The sequence below is a fragment of the Aythya marila genome (genome assembly GCF_965140915.1).
Source record: "Aythya marila genome assembly, chromosome: 9".
Lineage (NCBI taxonomy): Eukaryota > Metazoa > Chordata > Aves > Anseriformes > Anatidae > Aythya > Aythya marila.
In genome coordinates, this window is record NC_139050.1 from 15766959 (window position 1) to 15787061 (window position 20103).

At 46.1% G+C, this 20103-nt stretch overlaps 1 protein-coding gene across 7 annotated transcripts in view; it reads right to left on the reverse strand.

Moving 5' to 3' along the window:
• The window catches only part of LPP (LIM domain containing preferred translocation partner in lipoma), a 331358-nt gene that overhangs the window by 86349 nt on the left and 224906 nt on the right, over positions 1-20103 (reverse strand). The window lies entirely within an intron of this gene.

Sequence of the window (20103 nt, forward strand, 5' to 3'; positions counted from 1 at the left end):
TATGTGCTTAAAAATTGAGACCTCTTGGCCTTCATGTGCTAACAGCTGGCATTAAATATTTAAAGTCTGTCTCAGTGAGTCTTCTCCCTGGAAAACAGCAGAAGTACAGGCATATTTTGAGAAGCACAGAAATAGTCGCATGCCTAAGAGTTTCTTAGAAGAAGCTAAGTTTGGTGTCTGCAGCGAGAAACTCGGTCATTTCAGGATTAAAAAATGCTGACAGAAGCTTTCCTTGTGTGCACTGCTTTCTTGAAAGACTTGCATGGGAAAACTGACTTATTTATGAAATGCAGTATTTTAGTACAGGAAGTTGTTTAATTGATCAATTGCTCTCTTCATCAAAGATTGGACCTTATATATGAAACTTCTGAACATCAGCCTATTAGGAAGCACTTTTCATGCTCTTTACCTGTTTACATGGGGAGAAAATGTAAGATTGCCAGAGAAACAAAACACTGGCCACCTCTACCTAGCTTACACAGACAACACCTGAAATGGCGAATCCTTATTGAGCCAGTCATGTTCAACAAGAACAGCAGCTTTAAAGCACTGCAAGAGAATTAGCTAAATGTTTTCATGCCTTTTTTCTTTCAGGCAAGAAAGAGATTTCAAATGAGACATCAATCAATGCAGAGGTCTCCAAACGGCGCTTAGCAATAATATTTCAATCATCCACTCCAAGAAACCAAACACTTGCACGTTCCTGACCTTGTCGTATATATTTTTCTAGGGCCCATGCTAAGCTGCACACCATCACCCCTCTTTGCTTGTTGACCTGACCTACCTCACATGTGCTGCATCCAGGAGTGCCGTAGCACAACTGCACTTCTTGGAAGTGCTGGATTTGCTGTGCACACACAATAGGACAGCTGTACCTGCTGCCTGCCCATCTCTTGCTCTCTAACAGAGCAGCATTGCACAATGGAGCTGAGTGGCACAGTCCCCTGGAACAATGGGAACCTGGAAAAAGCCCCAGGCTGGATGAATGTCCCTGTAACGCTGTGCAAGGTCTATCTGCCATGTGTCCGGCATCCCTGGCTGAGAATACAGATTGAACCAACCATACCTTCAGGTTTTCCCAGGGATGTTTTATTTTAATGCTGAAGAATTTTTCCCGAGCAGTACTCAAGGCTTTTGTACCCTAGTCCAGGATTTCTAGATGCCTAGCAGTTGTTTTGAGTAAGCTCTTGAACATCTGGAAATCCTGAATGTCCGCACACAGCTCCATAAACTCTATTGTACAAATGCAACCATGCTGTGTTTGGGTTACCACAACTTTTTTTTTTTTTTTTTTTTTTCTTTCATATGGGGAGACGTGCCTGTATGATGCACAGAATTGCACTTGCTTTCAAAGCCATGTAAGTGTCACCTTGGTGGGATATAGCTTTTTTGTGTGGATAAGGCTATTCACATGACTAAGAGTTTCAGAGCCAGGTACTTGACCCAGCATAACCAGATGCCCTTGGCCAGTGTTTTGTGACTGTTTTTAGAAGGCTAGTTAACAACTGTTTCATTAGAAATAATAAATAACATAACTCTGAAAAAAGGGTTTATTAATAAGCCAATTAAGGCTGCCAGATATAAAGCATTTAATCTTGGAAGAACAGCATTTTTTTCCTTTGCTCTCTTGTTCCTAAGAGCTGATCATGAATCTTGCTTGAACATATATTTTAACACAGCAAGTGCAGCCAAGGATTTATTAGCTTGAGAAATCAATCTGGCAACTGAGCATCTTAAAATATTATTCCATCCTCTTTCGGTTTCTGTGCAGAAAGGAATGACCATCGCCACCCCATTGACTGGGACTCCTTCCCTTTTCACAGACAGGACGGTACGCCCAAGCTGATGATGGCTTCCACCCCTTTCTCTTCCCTGTTAGCAATCACCAGCGTGGCACGAACACGTGCAAGCACCACGCTCCTGCCTCTTCTGCTGGGCTCTGTCCACACAGCATCTAAAACATTGCTTTTACCCTCAGGCCTGATAACATAAATGGACCAAAACAGAAGGCATGAGCTGCCGTCTGTTCACAGAAAGGGAAGCAAGATGCGTGGAGCTGAAGTGATTTGCCACACGCGGGCTGTGAGGCAAAAACAAATCCATGCCCAGGCTGCTGCGAGTCCTATCCTCATGTCTTCAGCTGCAGAGTACTTGGGCCAGACTCGATGTTGTAGACATGCTCAGGCTGTTCTCCAACCCAAGGGCACCCCACACGCAGACACCATCAGCACGAGCCTCCTGGCCCCGGTGCCAGCCAGGCTTTGGTGGGACACCCGCGGCAGGCGATGTGTGACCCCGCTCCCTCTCCTTCATGCCGGCTTCCCACTTCTCTAGATCAGGGGGCCTGCTTGTGTCTGCTTGAGTAGGGGCTCTGGCTGTGCCATTTAAACTGAAAGACACAAACCTGCAGGTTTGCAGACCTGTCTGACTTTCTCTGGTTTTGGAGACCACGTAGTCTCACACACACAAGAAATAGGCTGCTCTCGTATTTTATCTACATTGCACTTTTCCAAACCGGGCAGATTTCTTATCCAGTATCCACAGTCAGCAAAAATAACAAATATGAACCACAATGTCAGAAAACAGTTTAACTTATTTTGATTAAAATGCTACGCTTTTTTGACCAACGTTTAAGCAGTGCCAGGCACATCATTTTTCTCCTAGCATGGCACATGCTGGCTACATGCCTCCAGGAAAATGCACTTCATGCATATGAACATGCTGTTGAGTTTGCTGGGACATGCACGCACACAAACAGAGAGAGAAAAGTGTATCCTTAGTGGATCTAGATCTGCTTGTTTCAGCAAAACAATTTCCTTCCTCCTCCTTTGTTAGGTCAGGGTAAAAATATAACTCTGGCTTTCCTTACAAAACAGAGCTATGCTGTTTATTAAACTTCCTCTATTTTTTCCTGATCTGTGCCATGATCAAGGCTGTCTAGAAATCCAATTTACTGTCTAATCTAGCACAGTTATCTTCATGCATTCTCTTTTCTCCACAATGCCTCGATGCACACACCAATGGACACTGCCCGAGCTACAGGGAGCTGTGGCCTGTGCCGAATGGCAACCTGGCCTTCCAGACCCTCTGAGCATCACTCTGGCTAATCCCAGCAACATCAGAGATGACAAATTGACCCACAAAACAGAAAAGAGCCATGGTCTGCAAGGAGGGACCGTGCTTTGGGAGCAGGAGCACCTGAATTTAAACTTAACTATTGCCATCAAATATAGAGCAACCTTGGGGTAGAGCATGACAACTGTGGTTGCCTTTGCAGATGCAAATGCTTTCATGAATAAACATTGCCCTGTGTGCTTAATTAATGGCATGCCTAGGAAAATGCCAGCGTCCCTAGGGTTAAACCCCATGGCAGAAAATATCTCCTGCTACAAACGAAAGGAAGTGAGTTAATCGCTTGTGCCACTCCAAGCGCTGCAACAACATCTGGCTCATCTTCCTCATTAAAGTTCAGTTCCTAAAAAGCCAGGTCAAAAGACGCAGTCGCATGGAATGGCTGCACAATTATTTTGGTACATGGAGTTTACATTTGCTTCAGCACTTCTCTGGCTTGTGCTCTGTACTCCAGACCTCACTGGTAATCAGCAATCTCTGGTGCTCTGCTGCCCAGAAAAGGGAGCTCTGGAGGCAGTGTGCTGCATACTCCGACACAAACCTTCCCCATCTGTGGATAAAGGTCTACCCGAATGGGTAAAAATCACAACTCAAGATCTACAAAGACATCTGAAGATCACGCTGTCATGAATGCGCCGTCATTCAGAGTACACTGTATGTGGTCATTTTTCTTGTCCATTTGCAAATGCTGTAGAAGAAGTTTCTTCTCTCTGAGAGAAAATAACTTCAATTATGTGTTCCCAATTACAGAAACGTGGAAATTATCTTCTTTTCAGAAGGTAGAATTAGCCCAATTTGGAATTGAAAAGCAGCCAGAAACATCTCTCACTGATACTTACTTTCCTTTTCATTTTTTTTTCTTTTTGTTCATCTGCATGAAGTTAGCACTTTCCTTTCACTTCACTCACCAAAGCTGATCATCAGTTAAATAAACAGTTAAATAACATCTCAGCACATTTTTTGTTCAATGGCCTGACAAAGACCATACTTTTTCATTTAAGTTATTGACTGTCCAAAACAATCGCAAACTTTCAGACCAAAAAATTCAGCATGGTGCCACATCTCTCATGAGCTGAGCTCCCAAAGAAATATCAAGATTGCCTGCAGCTGTAATTCAGTCTGTAATTAAGGCCAACTGAACCCTCTTACAGAGGAGATGCACTGGAAAAAAAAAATAAAAATAATTCTTGATTTATTTTCCCAGTGAAAAGTCACAGCTGCCCAAGTACATACACATTCCTGAAAAGACGACTCTGTCTAGATTCCTGCCGCATGCACACTCCTGGGTTTACTTCTTGGAGAACCATTTGTCAAGTCCCTTTGAAGAAGGTGCCCTGTATCCCCTGAGGGATACACCAACTGCCCGGGACCTCCTGCCCACATAAATGGCCTGAAAACACAAGTTTTGAGGCAGGCAGAAGAGAGTTTTCCCCCAGGATGAGCCCGAGCGGGGCAAGCCCTCGGTCCCCTCGCAGGCCACGTGCCTTGCCACCGCTTCCCGAAGCAAACCAGGAATCCAGAACGGGCATCTCTGGCAGCAGAGCCCTCATTTATTAAAGACTGGCATGCTTTGAAATAGGACAGTTTTGTAACTACTCCAAAGCTCTAGAGGATATTTTTCTTTATTTTTAAACTTCATTATTGTAACTCTATCCTCACTTAGCTATTCACGCGCATTCCCAGTCCTATTCAAATCCTGCGAAGCTTCTCGTTTCAAAAATCTCTTGTGACAATGTTACACAAAATATGGGTAATAATAATAATAATAATACAAATAAATTCCTTCTGTCTGCTTTAACTTGGTCAGCCTGCGATTCTGGCCAAATGTCTCCTTTTTTCTACACTTTGAAATAGGGACGTGGACAGGTGGAAGGGCAGGCATCTTGTCTGTAGTTTTAAAATCCAGATGATAGAGCCAGAATGCAAAGTCATTAAATAGCTGAGGAGTTCCCAAGCCTTATGAAAATTAGACTGCCTATTTTGACTACCTGGAATCCAGCTTTTAGCTCACATTTATGAAAACCAAGTCTTGGTCTCTGTGCATTGACACTGAATTCAACAGAATCACCCTAAATAAACCTTAGTTGCCCTGTAAAATGGGTCTAACGATATTTCTGCGTTAATTAATCAGTGCCTACAAAGCTCTCCAAGCTTCTGTGATGCAAGCAACTATACAGAGACTGCTTTATTAATCATCAAGCGCGGTAATAAACAAGCATGACTGTTTTGTCCTTGGATTGTTTGCATTCTATTATATGCAAACAGACTAAATAGCTTTTCTTGCTATTCTTCACGTTCTCACTTATGTTCTGAATGGGGAAGGGCTGGTTGTTTCTGCTAGGTGTTAGCGAAGTTGGATAATCTGTAAACACCGCTGGCTGGTGCTTGCTTCTGCGCTGAGCATGATTGTGTTAAATGACAGCTTCCACTTCTGCTGTGGAGAGTCATTGTTCCTGCTGGACACTGTGGTTTGTTTACAATACCCGGGGTTAACAGGAGATGAGCTAGGCTTTTATGGAGCAACATTGGCTGTTTCTAATTAGGAAATGCAAAACAAACAAATCTCCAAGTAATGCATCTTTGACATGTGATAACACGGAAACAGCAGATTTAAACTGCATTTCAAATAAGAACACCTACACAGCACTACATGTTAATGTCCCGTTGCTGCTTAAATGCATATACAGAAACAAGTGCAGCAGTGCCTGATCTTGCCTGGGGCCTCCTGGCTCTATCATTACACAAATACACTTTACCTGTCAAGGCTTATCTCACACAGAAAGGGGAGCGGGCTATTTCGTTTCGTGTTTTCCTCTTAACCCAACTTACTTGGGTGGTAGACATTTTAGTAGCCAGGAATTCAAGGCACAAGCTGCATGGTACTATTGAGAGGGAGAATGAAGCATCACTGCTATGTCAGTATATGGATAAGTAAACTGCATTGTTTTAGCCCTACGTTTTTAGCTGTAAGACCTAATTCTGATTCATAAAATTAGATCAGGAAGTCCTACGTTTACTCTTTTATTTGTTTCAAGATAGAAAGGTTTATTCTGCTCTATCAGCTTGCCTTGCCACATCTCTTTGGGCTCCGAGTCATGTACTCTCCCATTCCCATGTATCACCACTAGCAGTAAAGACCTTAAGGCCTGCTTACCAACTCCCCTTCTTTTGATGTCATAATAATGTAAGTTTCCAGTGGATGCCTTTAAAACATTAATTAAGCATCATATTTACTGCTATCAGCAGCTCAAAATACGCACTTCAGAGCAGGAGCCATAAGCATCCATAGCAGATGACAGTCTCAAAGTTTTAGTTCCAAACTGCATAGGGAAATGCTGTAGATGGCCTTGAATTCACCTTTTTGTCCTCATGGTTATACACCTCGGGGTACATAGTGCCATCCAGGGCTTCTTCTCTGGGGAGATGACGTACAGAACATTGTTGTAAATCCATGCTAGCACTACTGAAAGACCCAGGGCTGTGGGGGACTCTGGTCACAGCAGCTGGCACCCTGAAGTGGCTTGTGGTCTCCCAACCAACCAAGCCACATCCCTATCTCATAGGTCAAGCACAGGGACACACCTGGTGAAAATGAGAATGCTCCAAAATTCATAATGATAAAAAGAGATGGGTTTGCTTGCACCGGACACAATTAGCCCGAACAATTCATCACCACAATAAAACCACTTTTAAAAAGGACTCTCCTTCCAAACCCCATCCTTCCAGAAGCATCCCGAACCCGCGAGGAAATAACTGAGCTTTGCTCTTTCTGAAGTTTTTCACTGGTAAAGCACTTCACCAAGGCAGAGCTCAACCATTCTCGCAGACGACGAGAAGCGAGGCGACGGGCGTGCGTACACACGCCTCGGGTGCAGGGCCCTCCCCGGTGGACCACAGCGGCGAGGGAGCTCACCGCCATTCAGCAGGCGGTGCCGGAGCTTTGGCAGGCTGTTTGTGCAAGGAGCACCACCTGCCCTGCGGTTCAGGTTCGTCACCCGCTGAAAAAATACGCTGTCCCAGCTGCAGGGCCTTATCGGGTAACAAAACCAGAAGTGCTGGGGCATCACTTGTTTCAAAAGAAAAATAAATCTCACCATTTTAATGGTACTAATTTTGCATGTGAAACTTGCATTCATACTGTATTAACAGTTTAAATATAGCTTTCTTGCCAGATGCCTGAATATGCTAGAAAAGATACTTAAAATATGCAAATGGGTTTCTGTTTTAATACACAAAGAAACTTAAAATCACATCACTTTCCATCATCAAGACAGGTTTCAATCTAAGCTTTTTTCATGTGAAAACTATAACAGCAAACAAATGGTTAACCAAATGTGTTTAACCCACTATCTGCAGTCTCACTTTTAGTCAACTGTGACATGGGCCATTACACTTCCCAGGACACCAGTGACTTAAATGAAGACTACACATTTTGCTTAACATTGACAGATTATATATATTTATATATAAACTACAGTAAGAAAAAAAGCTTCTCAGACTAGAGAGGGCACTTGGTTCAGCATCCACAGGATTGGAGGGCAGGATTCCTGAATTTTATCCTCAGCAATATGCTTAACCAGTCTGATCCTGCACCCTGCTGTTTTAAATGGTCTTCATAATGCTTGGCTGTCTCAAGAGACTTTGAGAGCCTCAATGAACTCATGATTACAAAATGCTTTGAGATCCTTGAATGAAAGATGCTGAATGAGTACAAATTATAACTATTATTAATTATCTTTGGTTGCCAAGTTGTGCCTCCTTCCACTCAATGTGTCTACGTTTTGTCTTGTAAGATTATAATGTCTTCAAAAGAAACACTGCTCTCCCAACATGCCCCTCAGCTGCCCAGGAGGTGTCTTGTTATATAAATAAAAGCTGTAAGAATAATATTAGCTAAAACAATAGTGTGGCAAAAGCAAATTATATTCCTGCAGCACTCCGAAATGTCTTCTTTTTCTCAGGACAGGAAGATTTCTCTGTTTTACTGTTCTGATCCCAATGTTCTGATCCCCAAATCATCTCTTCTCTTTCCCTCATGTGCAGTTGCAAGATCTTTGCTGTTTTTCTTTTAGGTTTGCACAGCCCGCACCTCTTGAAGTGGTTACTGCATGGCCCCAAGCCCTTTTAACAACACGAGTTCCTTTGGAAAGTGGATGGGGAGCTCCGAAGACGTCAGACAGCGTAAGCACTGAGTACGAGTCTTCATTTGACTTTCAGCCTCCCAGGTGACCGAGTCAAGGGAGAGAAGGCAGAAATTTAACAGACTGTCCAGACAGCTGGATTCTGCCCAAGCCATATAACTGCCTGGCTCCTCAGCCAAGCCACACTACGAAGGTGACAAAATACATCCAAATGGATGGATACCTTTTCTAGTGATGCAAGAGAAAAGAGAATTTGCAAATAGTATTGAGAAGATAGATTGCTATTTGTCAAAGTCAAAGGACAGCTCATTTGCTTGCACCTCAGGACGTTGCGGTGAAAGATCATGGAGTAGAGTATTAAAAGGGCAGTGCTACAGCTCAAGACAATATGTAAAACAGTAAAGATCAGAATTCATTCCCTAATTTCTGCCTCAATTAGAGTGTCTCTATATTTTATCCCATCTACGTGGATGGTTGGATGGTTTTGTTGCTGAATTGCTTTATACTGAAGCTTTATTGCATTTAGAACAATTAATTCTCCTCATGAAGAGCCCTCTCCAGGTACCTCTAAGTTGCCTGAATCCCAGCTCAGCCATCTAACATCCCATCAAGTGCCATTTGCAATGACCATCTGCAATTTAATTCAAGCAGAACAATCTCCCTGGACGTGAGTGGTAACTCGCAGCAGCTCCCATACCCCACTTCTACCAGCAAGCCCTGGCCTCTCTGCATCCCCAGCCCCAGCTATGACAGTGGCCTCTTAACAAAATTACCTGACTGCAGTTGATCGTAATGACCGGTCATTAAAAACTTTTCAAAGATCTCTTCCTCTTTTGGTGAAACAGGGGTGTCCATCAGAAGTGGACAGTTTGCTTGCAGATGAAATGCTTTCTGCCTATGTTACAGCCCAGGAAAGCGTTCAGCAGCAAGCTCGTGGTGCATCCTATATCCACGAGGCATTAGATGTACTTGCAGATGCTTCTCTGATGCCGAGCACTATCAGGCAGAGGATACGATACATTAGCACTAAGGGAAAAGGTAGTAAGGCTAAACAGTCCCATCAGGGGCAGAGGGAGTAATGCACAAGAAAGGAAGCAGGAGAGAGTGAAAGGCTGCAGTCCCCAGTGAGTTTCATCTCAATAGCCTGAGCACTGCTGCTCTAGAAGGGACTTGTATATGTTTTACTATCAATTACCCCAGGATAATCAGAAACAATATTTTCAGAACAAAGCGGTGCCAAATTCTATACTGCACTTGGGGAAAAGGCCAGGGCAAATGTCTGTCATCTAGATGATCATTTATTTCATCCAATGTACTTATGAAAATGATCTCTCATTTGGCTCACAGCAGTAGAAATTTCTCAACAAAGTCATAATTCTCCTGTAATACAGTCCAGGGCAGTTAAGTATTAGTCAGATAAAAGCTTCAAGCCTCCCTTGAAACACTGCCCCTGCTTAGGAATTTCCCACAAGCAGTGGGAGGTGGGAGCCGAGCAAAGGGCAGCAAGAGACGAGGGATGATTTTCCCTTGGAAGGAACCACGGGCAGAGGACCCAGCACATCCCACCTGGTGGTCAAATTGTGCCAGGGAGGCAAAGAAGCAGGGTTTATAGGCTACAGAAAAATGCTGCAGGAAGCTTCACTGTGGGTATTAAATATTCAAGGGGTCTTTGCAACGTGCAGGCACAGGGGTGAAGATCTGAGCTGCCTGTGCTGTTGCGGTGATCCTGCTTGGAGAGAGGAGACAGCCCATGGAGAAGAGCTGCAGGAGCAGTGAGGTCAAGGTCAGAGCTAGAATGAGGGCACTGGCAACATGGGTAAAGAGCAAAACAACCTTTTCCAACACAAAAATAACAGTTAAAAAAAGAAGAACTACAAAGGCAAGAGAGAAGTGTTGGCAAAAAGAGGAAGGGCACTCCGAAGGCAGTGTGCAGTAGGGGATTTGAGACATACCCTGGTGTTGGAGGAGAGGATATGACGAGCCAGAAAGGAAGGAGAATAAAGTGCAACATGGCTAGGAGCTTCCAGAGCTGGCAAGAGCCCATGGAGAGCCAGCTGTGTGCACCCTGTGCATGAAGGAGAGTGGCTCAGGGAGGAGCAATGTGCAATGGAGCAGTACGAAACAGAAGGCTGCATCCTACTACCTGCATCCTCAGAACAGGGAGCAGGCAGGAAAGCAAGAGCAAATGTGAGGTATCAGCATCTGCTAATTTTACTGAATCAGCTCCCCCATACAGGAACTACCGAATGCTAACCAAAAAATGACCAGTTTCAGATGGTGGGATTGGTCAAATGCTTCTGGATACATGCACATGTGCTTCTGCTGGGGCATCAGGGTGAGAGGGCACTCAGAGCACAGCAGTACCCACGGACTCACTTGATTTCCCCAGTGAAGGGTTCAAAGGTCAGAGGTTGCCCTTTGCTTCCCCTGCTGCACCTACTGTGTGATCCCACATCCACCAGGGGCACACTTTTCAAACACAGAACTACTTTGTGGTCACAATGCCCCAGATGATAAGAGCAGAGGTGCTTTTTCTGTGGTGATTGGGCTGTTATCCTGCAGAAGTACCTCCGACCTCCAAGCCAGATCAGGTTTGGAATGAAGAGCAGGGGGTCTTAGCTCAGCACTAGGAGCCAGAAGTGGATGCAAGGCTTGCTGGATTCAGGGCCATTCTGCTCCTTTCCCTGGTCCCCTGCTTTGCCACTGGCCTCTTAAAAAACCCTGAGACCTTGGCAGCCACACAGGCTGTGTGCGAAGGGAGGGAATGTGAATTTCCCCAGCTGCAGCCTTGAAGACCGCTGCCAGCCCGGGGGCACAGCCACTGCTCTGACTTGGAGACCTCATGATCTGCGCTGTTCAAGGCATCAAATGCTTGAAGAAACTTGCCCTGCTCAGAAGGCCACGCTTGAGCTGTATTTCTGTGCTGTCTTTTGTGCCAGGCTGGGACTGACTTTGAGGAGGTCAGGAAGAGCCTGATGACTCAATAAATAAGAAACACTTGGGAGAGTGAGCAGAACTGACAGCTCAACAAGATCCATGTTTAGCTGTCAAAACGTTCCTCCATGTACAGAGACGCAGCGAAGAAGGCTATCCACATAGCTCCCGGGCTAGAGACGAACTTATCCTGCTAATTGGCCAAGCAGTGCTTCGTGCAGGATGGGGCGCACTGGAGGAGGCGGTGGCATGTGCAATTAGGGCTGAGGAGGCCGAGGGCTGTGGCAGGGCACAGCGTCATGCCTGGGCCACTTTGATGTATTTAAAAGCTCGCTTTGTCCGCGAAACGTGTTCGTGTCCTGTTCAACCACAACAACAGCAGCAGCCCCCTTCTGTTTTTTAATGATTAAGCAGCTCGCAGGTTGACTGAGCAAAGGCTGAAGGGGAAGAACAAAGAGATAAATATAATTCTGCTTGCAGAATTTACTTGTAGAGGATGGGCTAGACTTTCAGACGGTGCAAATCAGTCGCTCGAGGGAACTCGCTGATTTACACAGCAGCGGAGGGTCTAGCTCAGGGTGCCAAAGTGAGCAAGTACTCAGGTGTACATGGGCTGCTCGAGAGGCACTATTTGAGTCAACGAGGTCAACGCAGGGAGAAAACCGGCTCCCAGTCTGCCAGACCAAAAGCAAGCACTGCAGACTTAGACCCCACTCTCTCTGGGGATATGGGTTATTGAAACCTGCTTCCTTGCAGGTGACACTCTAGGGCTTACTTAGCTAAAGTCCCTTTTGCTAACTGCGGTGCCCCTCTCAGTCTGGCTTTCATAAACTACCACTACCACTTCTCAGATTAGACCAACCTGGTCTTCAGGGCTTCTTCTCTCCTTGCTCCATTTGAGGAGCCAGTTGCCCTTTGGAGCAGACCTCACAGCAAGCATGCCTCCTCCACCTTCCTTCTCACCTACCTTCATTTTTCCCAGGGTAACATATTAAAAAAAAGAAAAAAAAAAAAAAAAAAAGATTTCAAAAGCTTATCTATAAAAATGCTGTGAACCTCAAACTCTACACAACTACGTAATCTGCTGTCTATGCTTCCTGCCCCTCCTGCCCCTCCACATTTGTGTTACACTATTAATCAGGGAACTCATGTCCCCTCCGTGTGCTGGACACGTATTTGACAATCACCCTGGCATTTTGAGGGGGTTTGCAGTGTGGAGGAGGAGAAACAGCGAGGACAGCAAAGTGCTGGAAGACATTGCCTGGGGAGAAGCTGTAATTTCCATCACAGAGGCTTTTCTGAGTAGGAACAAATATTTCTGAAGAATGGCTTAGGCAGAGTTGATCCTGTCTCTGAGCAGCAGACAGATCTTCGAGTGAGTTCCAGCCTTATTGTTTATGCTTCTGTGATTGTGATAACGGTTGTGACAGATTCTGCAACGGAGCTGAGCAAAGCCAGCTGAAGGCCCTATGGATCATCTTCAGGGCTGAAGCTGCTTACAGGAAGGGAAGCTCATGTGTGAAGTTGCTTTATGGTTTTGTTCCAGACTCTAAATCAAAGAAACTTTGCTCAGACGTGGTATGACAAAGAAGCTGGGTCCTAAACAGGCACAGCGACTGCCCTTCTTTTACCGTCTCCAAAACATTGTGTCTCCAGCTTAGACTTCTGGTACATAAGGTTGCTGAAATTCAGAGAACCCACTGCGTGGGCTGTAAATACTTCGTTAGACAAATGGAGGCTTTGTCTTGCCCAGGTTCCTGGGAATGCTCACCTGGCACTCGGTGCTGAATCCCCACTAAAGCCTCTCAGGGTGCAGTGAGCCTGGCCAGGAAGCATGCAGTAAATGAGCACGAGTGCCCCAGACAGCAAAACGCTCCACGTGCCTCTTGTGCAAAGGCCCTCGTGTGTCTGCAGCAGCTGGCAGGAAAGGGAGTTACTCCAGAAACATCCATGCGAGCCCATCCCTGCGATGCCACCTTACGGGGAAGAGGAACGGCAGGGGAGCTGTCTCATCTACTCATCGCAACATCTTTAAGCCACAAGATGGTATTTACTAGCCGGCACCAGACAACATTCAAGCAAGAACAGAAAGTCACTTTCCCAGCCCTCCCCGTGAATTGCTCCCATCTGTGCAAGAGAGCAATCCAAAAGCCCTTATGCCCATGACAGCGCTGCAATCACACGCTTCGGTTTCTAAACCCAAAATAGCGCGAGCCAGACCCCGGCGAGGCTGGTACATCGCATGCAGCTGCGCTGATAAAGAGGAGACGTCGCGAGCGGCTCTCGGGGCCGTGGGTTGCTAGGGAACGTGGCGAAGCCCCGGCAGATTTCGCTGCCACTCGCTGGCTCCTTCCCCTCTTCCCACCTCGCTCGCTCTGCGCCAGCTTCTTCGCCCCGCAAGCGCCGTTCCTCCCGGCTGGAGCGCGCACAAACAAATCTGCCGGCAACAATGGAGCGCGATTGCTCGGCACGCGGTTCCCCAGGAATGAAAGCTCGCTGGCCTTTCTCTTTCAAAGGCAGCCAGATGATGGTATGGGAAGAAACACTCTCGCCGTTTTCTCTCCGTCGTGTTGTTTCGTTCAACTTGTGCCACGCGGAAGGGTGGGTGGCGAGGCCGGGTGGTGCAAGCAGTGGGCTGACTTTGTGGGAGCTGTGCCGGCGTGGAGGCAGCAATGCGGCGCTGTGCCCTCCAGCTCCCTGCTGCTGCCCAAACCTTTGTGAAGCTGCTGCAGGAGGCAGCGCAGCTCCCACCACTGCACCTCGTTAGCAAGGGTATATGTGCAAGGGTTGTGCTGCTGGAGAGCAGGAAAGGAAAACCTCTGCCTGCCCCTAAAAGCCTTGCGGTGAGGAGAGACCGGTGACCAAGGTGGAAGCGAGAAGCTTTCCAGTATTAATCAATCTTTAAACAATTTGACTGAATGGTTAGGAAATGCAATGCTCCCTGCTGAGGCATTAGGGATTTATATTTACGTGTCGCTTATTTCTTTCCGCCCGGTGGTATTTTTAGCTCCCATTTGATGTCAGGCCGGCGGTGGCTGCTGCCGGATCGATGAGGCTCTCCCACGATGGCAGCTGGGTGAGGGATGGCAGTCGGGAGTGGGATTCTGCTCGCCCCGGGATGCTGCCTGTCCCTACATTGCATACAAGGTGAAGCAGCGGCTGCTTCCCCAGCCTTACCTGCACAGCGAGGCTGCAGGCCTGGTCAAATGCCCTTCAGTACCAACGGGGACTTAATTAAACTCTGAAGGCTGCAGACATTAACAAGCCCATACACCTCCAAGAAATAACAAGAGAGAACAGATCTGGAACTGACTTAGATTGCTTCACAAACTTCTTTGTCCCACAAAGGAGGAAAACACAGTATATGTTTGAGGACCTATTAAACGCAGTTAATTCTGGAGAATGAGGAAGTAGCGTTTCATTTTCCTAGTAATAGCACAGCACAAGTCTTGTCTGTCCACAGTGCTTGTACTCACCATACCCTATAGGCAAGGGGAAACTCACATAATCTCCAGGGCAGACCAGATCTGTGGTTTCCACCTACTCTCGGCTCCTGTCTTTAAGAGGGACCATCACTGTGATGATGGACTGTACAAAATACATGCAGCACAAAACATTAAAATACTAAACAGCATGTCAAAAGCCTAACTTCCTCCCTGAGTCCAGGTGATTTGCGATTAGGCTACTTAGAGATAGGAGTATTTGTGTTTCTTCTCAAAACCAGAGAATCTTATGCAGTGTGACAGCGCACATTCTTCTTCCATGACAAGCCAGGCAAGGGTGGTCAAGGTCTCATCTTGACCTTTGCCCAGCAGCAGCACGCCAACATGCAAATACCCTCCCTGGATTCGTGTTCTGCATCACGTGTTGAGCTCTACACAAACAAGGAGGATTCTCACTTTATGAGGGAATACAAAAAGTTGCGTGCAAGTGTATGTCAGTACGGCAGCATTCCTACAAAGAACTTGCCCGCACTGCTTCATCATCCTCCAGCAAGCCAGTGGCATGGCCTTAAAAATGTGAGGCAGTGCCAGCATCTCCTTCCTGGTCTATTTGTGCTTAAAACACTAACCCACCTTCATTTCCCCTTTAGTCTACACTTCAAAAAATGATATTCATCTGCAGAGACATGCTAGGTTGATACATGCCAGGCGCAATTTATTCCTCAGCTCAAGCCATATGGTTCTAATAATAGTGGCTAATAAAGGAAGAGTGTGTTTTCACCTGTAATTTTTCAAATCCCATCAAAAAGTGGTGCACCACAGAACGCTGCAGACTGCAGCACAGCACATGTGCTCAGTCACATTCTGCACTGCTCTGCACTTACTCTGCTAATGGCCCTTAATTAATATGCACAACCAACTCAGCATCAAGGGCAAAGAGAAAGCGGTGCAGCTTTGTGTTTGCAGAAATTGTACCTTAAATTAAAACAAACAAACAAAGCAACTGCAAGTTTATTAAAAGTGATTTTTGGGATCTGAGCCCTGTAGCAGACTTTGGAAATAACCAGCAACAAAAGACATCAAGTTATCTAATGGGTTCTTGGCAATCATTTTGCTTGAGAAATAAATTTGCCGGTAGTGCGGAGACAAACGTTCAAGGCCAACCTTGACATCTTGGTCTTGGCATGTCTCAGTAACCTCTGTAGTTAAAAACATCCAGTGGGCACTTCCAGGAAGGAAAGCCAGTAGATTTCTCACAGAGGAAAATCGGCAAGTAGCGACCATAGCTAACTCAATAAAGCTTAATGGAAAGGAAGCAAGAGATATGGTTGGTATTAACACCCTGATCAAGAGCTAGGGGATTTCCACCTGATTTACTGTGGAAAAAAGTATCATTCACAAAGTCATCCACAGAGTACACACTACAACACAGCGTTTAATATAATAGCTTGGCATCATCTGACTCCAGATGAAAGGGTAGGAGGATATATTTACACTGCACATGACTCCAGCCTCCAAGAATGCCCCTCAAGGCAGCAGCAGTGTGGTCTTTTACCCAATGACACCCTTATCCTGCCACAACTGCTGTGCTCATCAGCCCAGAAGCTTGCAGGGGGGATGTTGGGGTCTGGTGAGCAATCCAGCACGCTGTGCTCCACCACTGGGGCACTTGTCCTCCAGCTGCCTCCCAAAACTCCCTGAATGAGCCTTAGGGCCAAACAAAACCTTCCAAGGGGCCTTTTTAGCCGTGGAAGAGAAAAACAGCAAGTCACGGAGAGGCTGAGCTGACAGCCCCACAACAAGCTGGGGCAGATGAGTGCCCTTGGAGATCCCAACACCACGCACATGGCCAGGGAGGATGCAAGCACTCGGGTTTCACAGTTCACCTCTGGGCTGAGCTAAAACCATGCTCCTCTGAACCAGACAAACCCAACAGTCAAGGCGGACTTTCTTCAAAGGACTGCGGTGAAGCACAAGGCCACCTCAACAGGATGCTTTTCAAGTAAAAGCTGAGCCATCGAGCTTTCATGCCTCAGCACAAAGAGGGGTTTGTTTAGGGTAACTCCAGGATGCAAATCTCCACTGAGGTCCATGTCGTGAGTCCAACCTGAATGTACAAACTCACCTGATGAGACAACTGCTTTCTCAGGGGATGCAGAATACATAGGATCAGACTCAAATCTCATTAGATACACGTTTCATTGCTCAGGGTGTCACAAACATCAATGCTGCACCTAAAAATTAATCCCCTCCTTACTGCCACGCTTGGTGTTTAACCAATTTAGGAGTTGAAATCTACTTTTTTTCACCACATGGGTGAGGAGGCCAAAAGATAGTGGGAAGGGAAAGAATGAGATGACCATCTGCATTCTCAAGCCTGAACTGAAGATTTTTTCCTATCATTTTGTGGGTCCAGATAATTACTATGCTTACATATTGCTTTCAATTCAGAAAAGTTCCCCTCTACAGTAGGGAGAAAGTGCACAGCAAGTAAATGCCAGAAGCTTACATTCCTCACTTGGGGGTCTTATCTCCTGATATACAAGACCCCTGCTGAAATGCATCCAACTGAGGACACTTCTTGTTGATATCACAGAAAGAATTATCATTAAAAAGAAAGTCTTCTGGACAGGAACAACGAAACCAAGCAATATAATGTAAAAAAAAAATAAATAAAAAAATCACATTCTCAATAATCAGAGCAGCTCATTTCAAACTATGTATTTTTAGTCCAAGATCTATTTTTCTCCTGTTGGCAGCTTTTGGATTTGCAGAGCAGATTCCCACCAACACCTGCTCGCTCTGCTCAGCGAGTACTAGTGAAGCACGCTAGTACTAGCTCTAGTACAACAACGAGCTGACGCGCAGTTCACGGCTGCCTCCACTTTGCATCCCATGCACTTTCCCAAAGCTAGCTGCTGTGTTTTCAGCGACCTGAGAAGAAATACTTGTTCCCTTCGTAATTAGATTCACAGTAAATGCGGGAAGCGAAGCAAAAAGAACACAATGTTCAGAGCTGCCACTCATGGTTAAATAATTAGTCAATATTACGCTCAAATGCTGCCTCCAGTGTTCATGCCAATCTGTACGAGGAGGCATTTGTCCTTACATTACTTTGGCGCCTCGTTTCAGTAATTTCTATAAGCTGGCAGCCTGGCCTCTGCAGAGAATGGGTCACACCACTGCTAATTCAGATAGATTACTAAATACAAGCAAAAAACAGAGAGGGATTAAAGGTGGTGAGATGTTAACAAAGCTTTGGGAAGTAATATATGTAAGAAATCCTTCCACCTGATTTTTATAAAGAAGGCCTCACCTAAAAACAAGGGGGTTAATTAGTTTATAATTAATGCACAGCCATAATCCTATTTGGTCTATGTGTCTGTTATTGTTTTCTTACACACACACAAGCCCTATCAGTCCCCAGCGGGAAGGATTCAGTTGCTTGGCCACCCTGCATAGGAGCCCACTCCTGCTTAACAGTCAGTAATACTGTGGGCCCTGTTAGGACCATGAAACTCTTCCCCAGACTGGAAACAGCAGCTCACCGACGTACTGCTTCATCTAGGTATTCGTGTCACTTCCCCCAGGGCAACATTTATCATGGCTGTATTTTTCCCCAGCGCACTTGTGTGTGCTAGAAGGGTTTCTGACAAAAGGAGTCGTGATGGTTTCTGGCTGATGTAGAGCTGAGCTAGATTCCCTTGGAGCATCAGGTGATGCCTGAATTAACGCTGTTGCTTGTCTAAATAAACTAGCTTACAAAGAAAGTATGGAACATTTTATGAGCGATGGGTACAGACTGAGTCCTGGAACGTTTCTGCATCATCTGCGCAGCCTTTCTAAAACGCTTCTATGAAAGGAATGGAGACTACATCAATATTTACTTTAATCACTTAGCAGACGCATGGCTGCCTAGCTAATACGTGGTTAGGCGGTGGAAGTTTCACTTCCACCTCGTGCCAGCCAACAGCAGGAGGACTACAGACATGAATGAACTTACCCTGTTGTAAAACAGAGGCAGGAAGAACAGCCAGCGCTGTCACACAGCACCCCATACAGCTCTGGGGACTGCAGAGCCCTTTCCTGGAGGCTGTCCACAAGGGACAACACGATGATCTTCAGAACAAATTGATTCCAATGCTTTTCACCAACCTCGAACTCAGTAAGGGTCAACAAGACAGCCAGGCACCACAGATGTGGCAACAAATGGTGCTCTGCAGCTCAAAGGAGCCTGGCCAAATACCAGTCCCTTCTCGTAAGGCTGCTTGCTCCTGGAAAGGAGCCACTTCTCCCTCATCTCTGCCTGGTGCAGAGGCTACTCAGGCCTGGGCTGCTGAGAGCATCGCTGCTAAAACCAAGAGCATGTCTCACAGGCAGGTCCTGCAAACGAATCAGGTTGGCAAAGTTCAACTCTAATTTACAGCACCTGTGGGATATGGGGACTAACGAGGACTGAGATCGTGTGCTTATGCCTGAAGATCCTGCAAAACCTTTTAGCAGGAGGAAGATGGGGGAGAAACACCAACAAGAGAACTCTGAAGTGATTCATTTTGTCTGAGTTTTACTATGCATGCCTGACAGCGACTTCATTAATCGCACAGCTCGTCTCTGAGTTGCCACCCTCCCCTGGCTGCTTCATCCATCCACGCAGCTTGCTGGGGGAAGAGGGAGTGAGACGGGATCCAAATTAGAAACTATTTATTATTGTTGAAGTAGAAAATTAATTGCTTTTCTTCTCCTTCTTCCCCCATTCTGAAACACCCCTCCTAGGGAAACTTGTGCCGAGAAGTCCTTGTGAACAAACACATGGAGAGTAACAGAACATGGTCCATATGTAGTAGCAACCAAAAATAAACCCAAGTCTGAAATGCGTACAGTCAAGTGGATTCATAATGTCTCTCTCTACGCCACAGTAACAGATGGTCAGTGAACTGTTACAAGACAGACCAAGACTAGTTAAACAGATGGGGAGTGTTATTTTTATACTGGTTTATAAGTGAATATTTAAATTTCCACTGGGTTATCTGAATTATCATCAGAGGAGAGCATTCCTGAAGTCCCCATCCAGCCAGAGCTACATTCTGGAGAGGCTTTTCCCCAGGGAAGCTGATGTGGTTTCTTCTTATGGCCCTTCACCGGTGCTGCTTTACCTGTGATGAAACTCTCCCGGATCTCAGCAAGGTCTGGCCCAACGCTGTGTGCCCCTGGAAGTGTTTCTGGTGCCTGACACAGCCCTGGGAGTTTGCTCTCCCATCCTGTCCCAGCCGCTCGGCAGAGCTCTGTCCAATGCTGAAAGAGCCGCTGCCGGTGGCTGCGTGCGAGCTGCGGGGCTGCCCGGCCTCCTCTCCTCATCTCTTCTCTCGCTGCTTTTGTCCCTTACATTAATTCACAAAGCAGGAAGGCTCTGAACGGCTGGAGCTCAGCTGAGGGGCAGGGTGGATGGTGGTAGC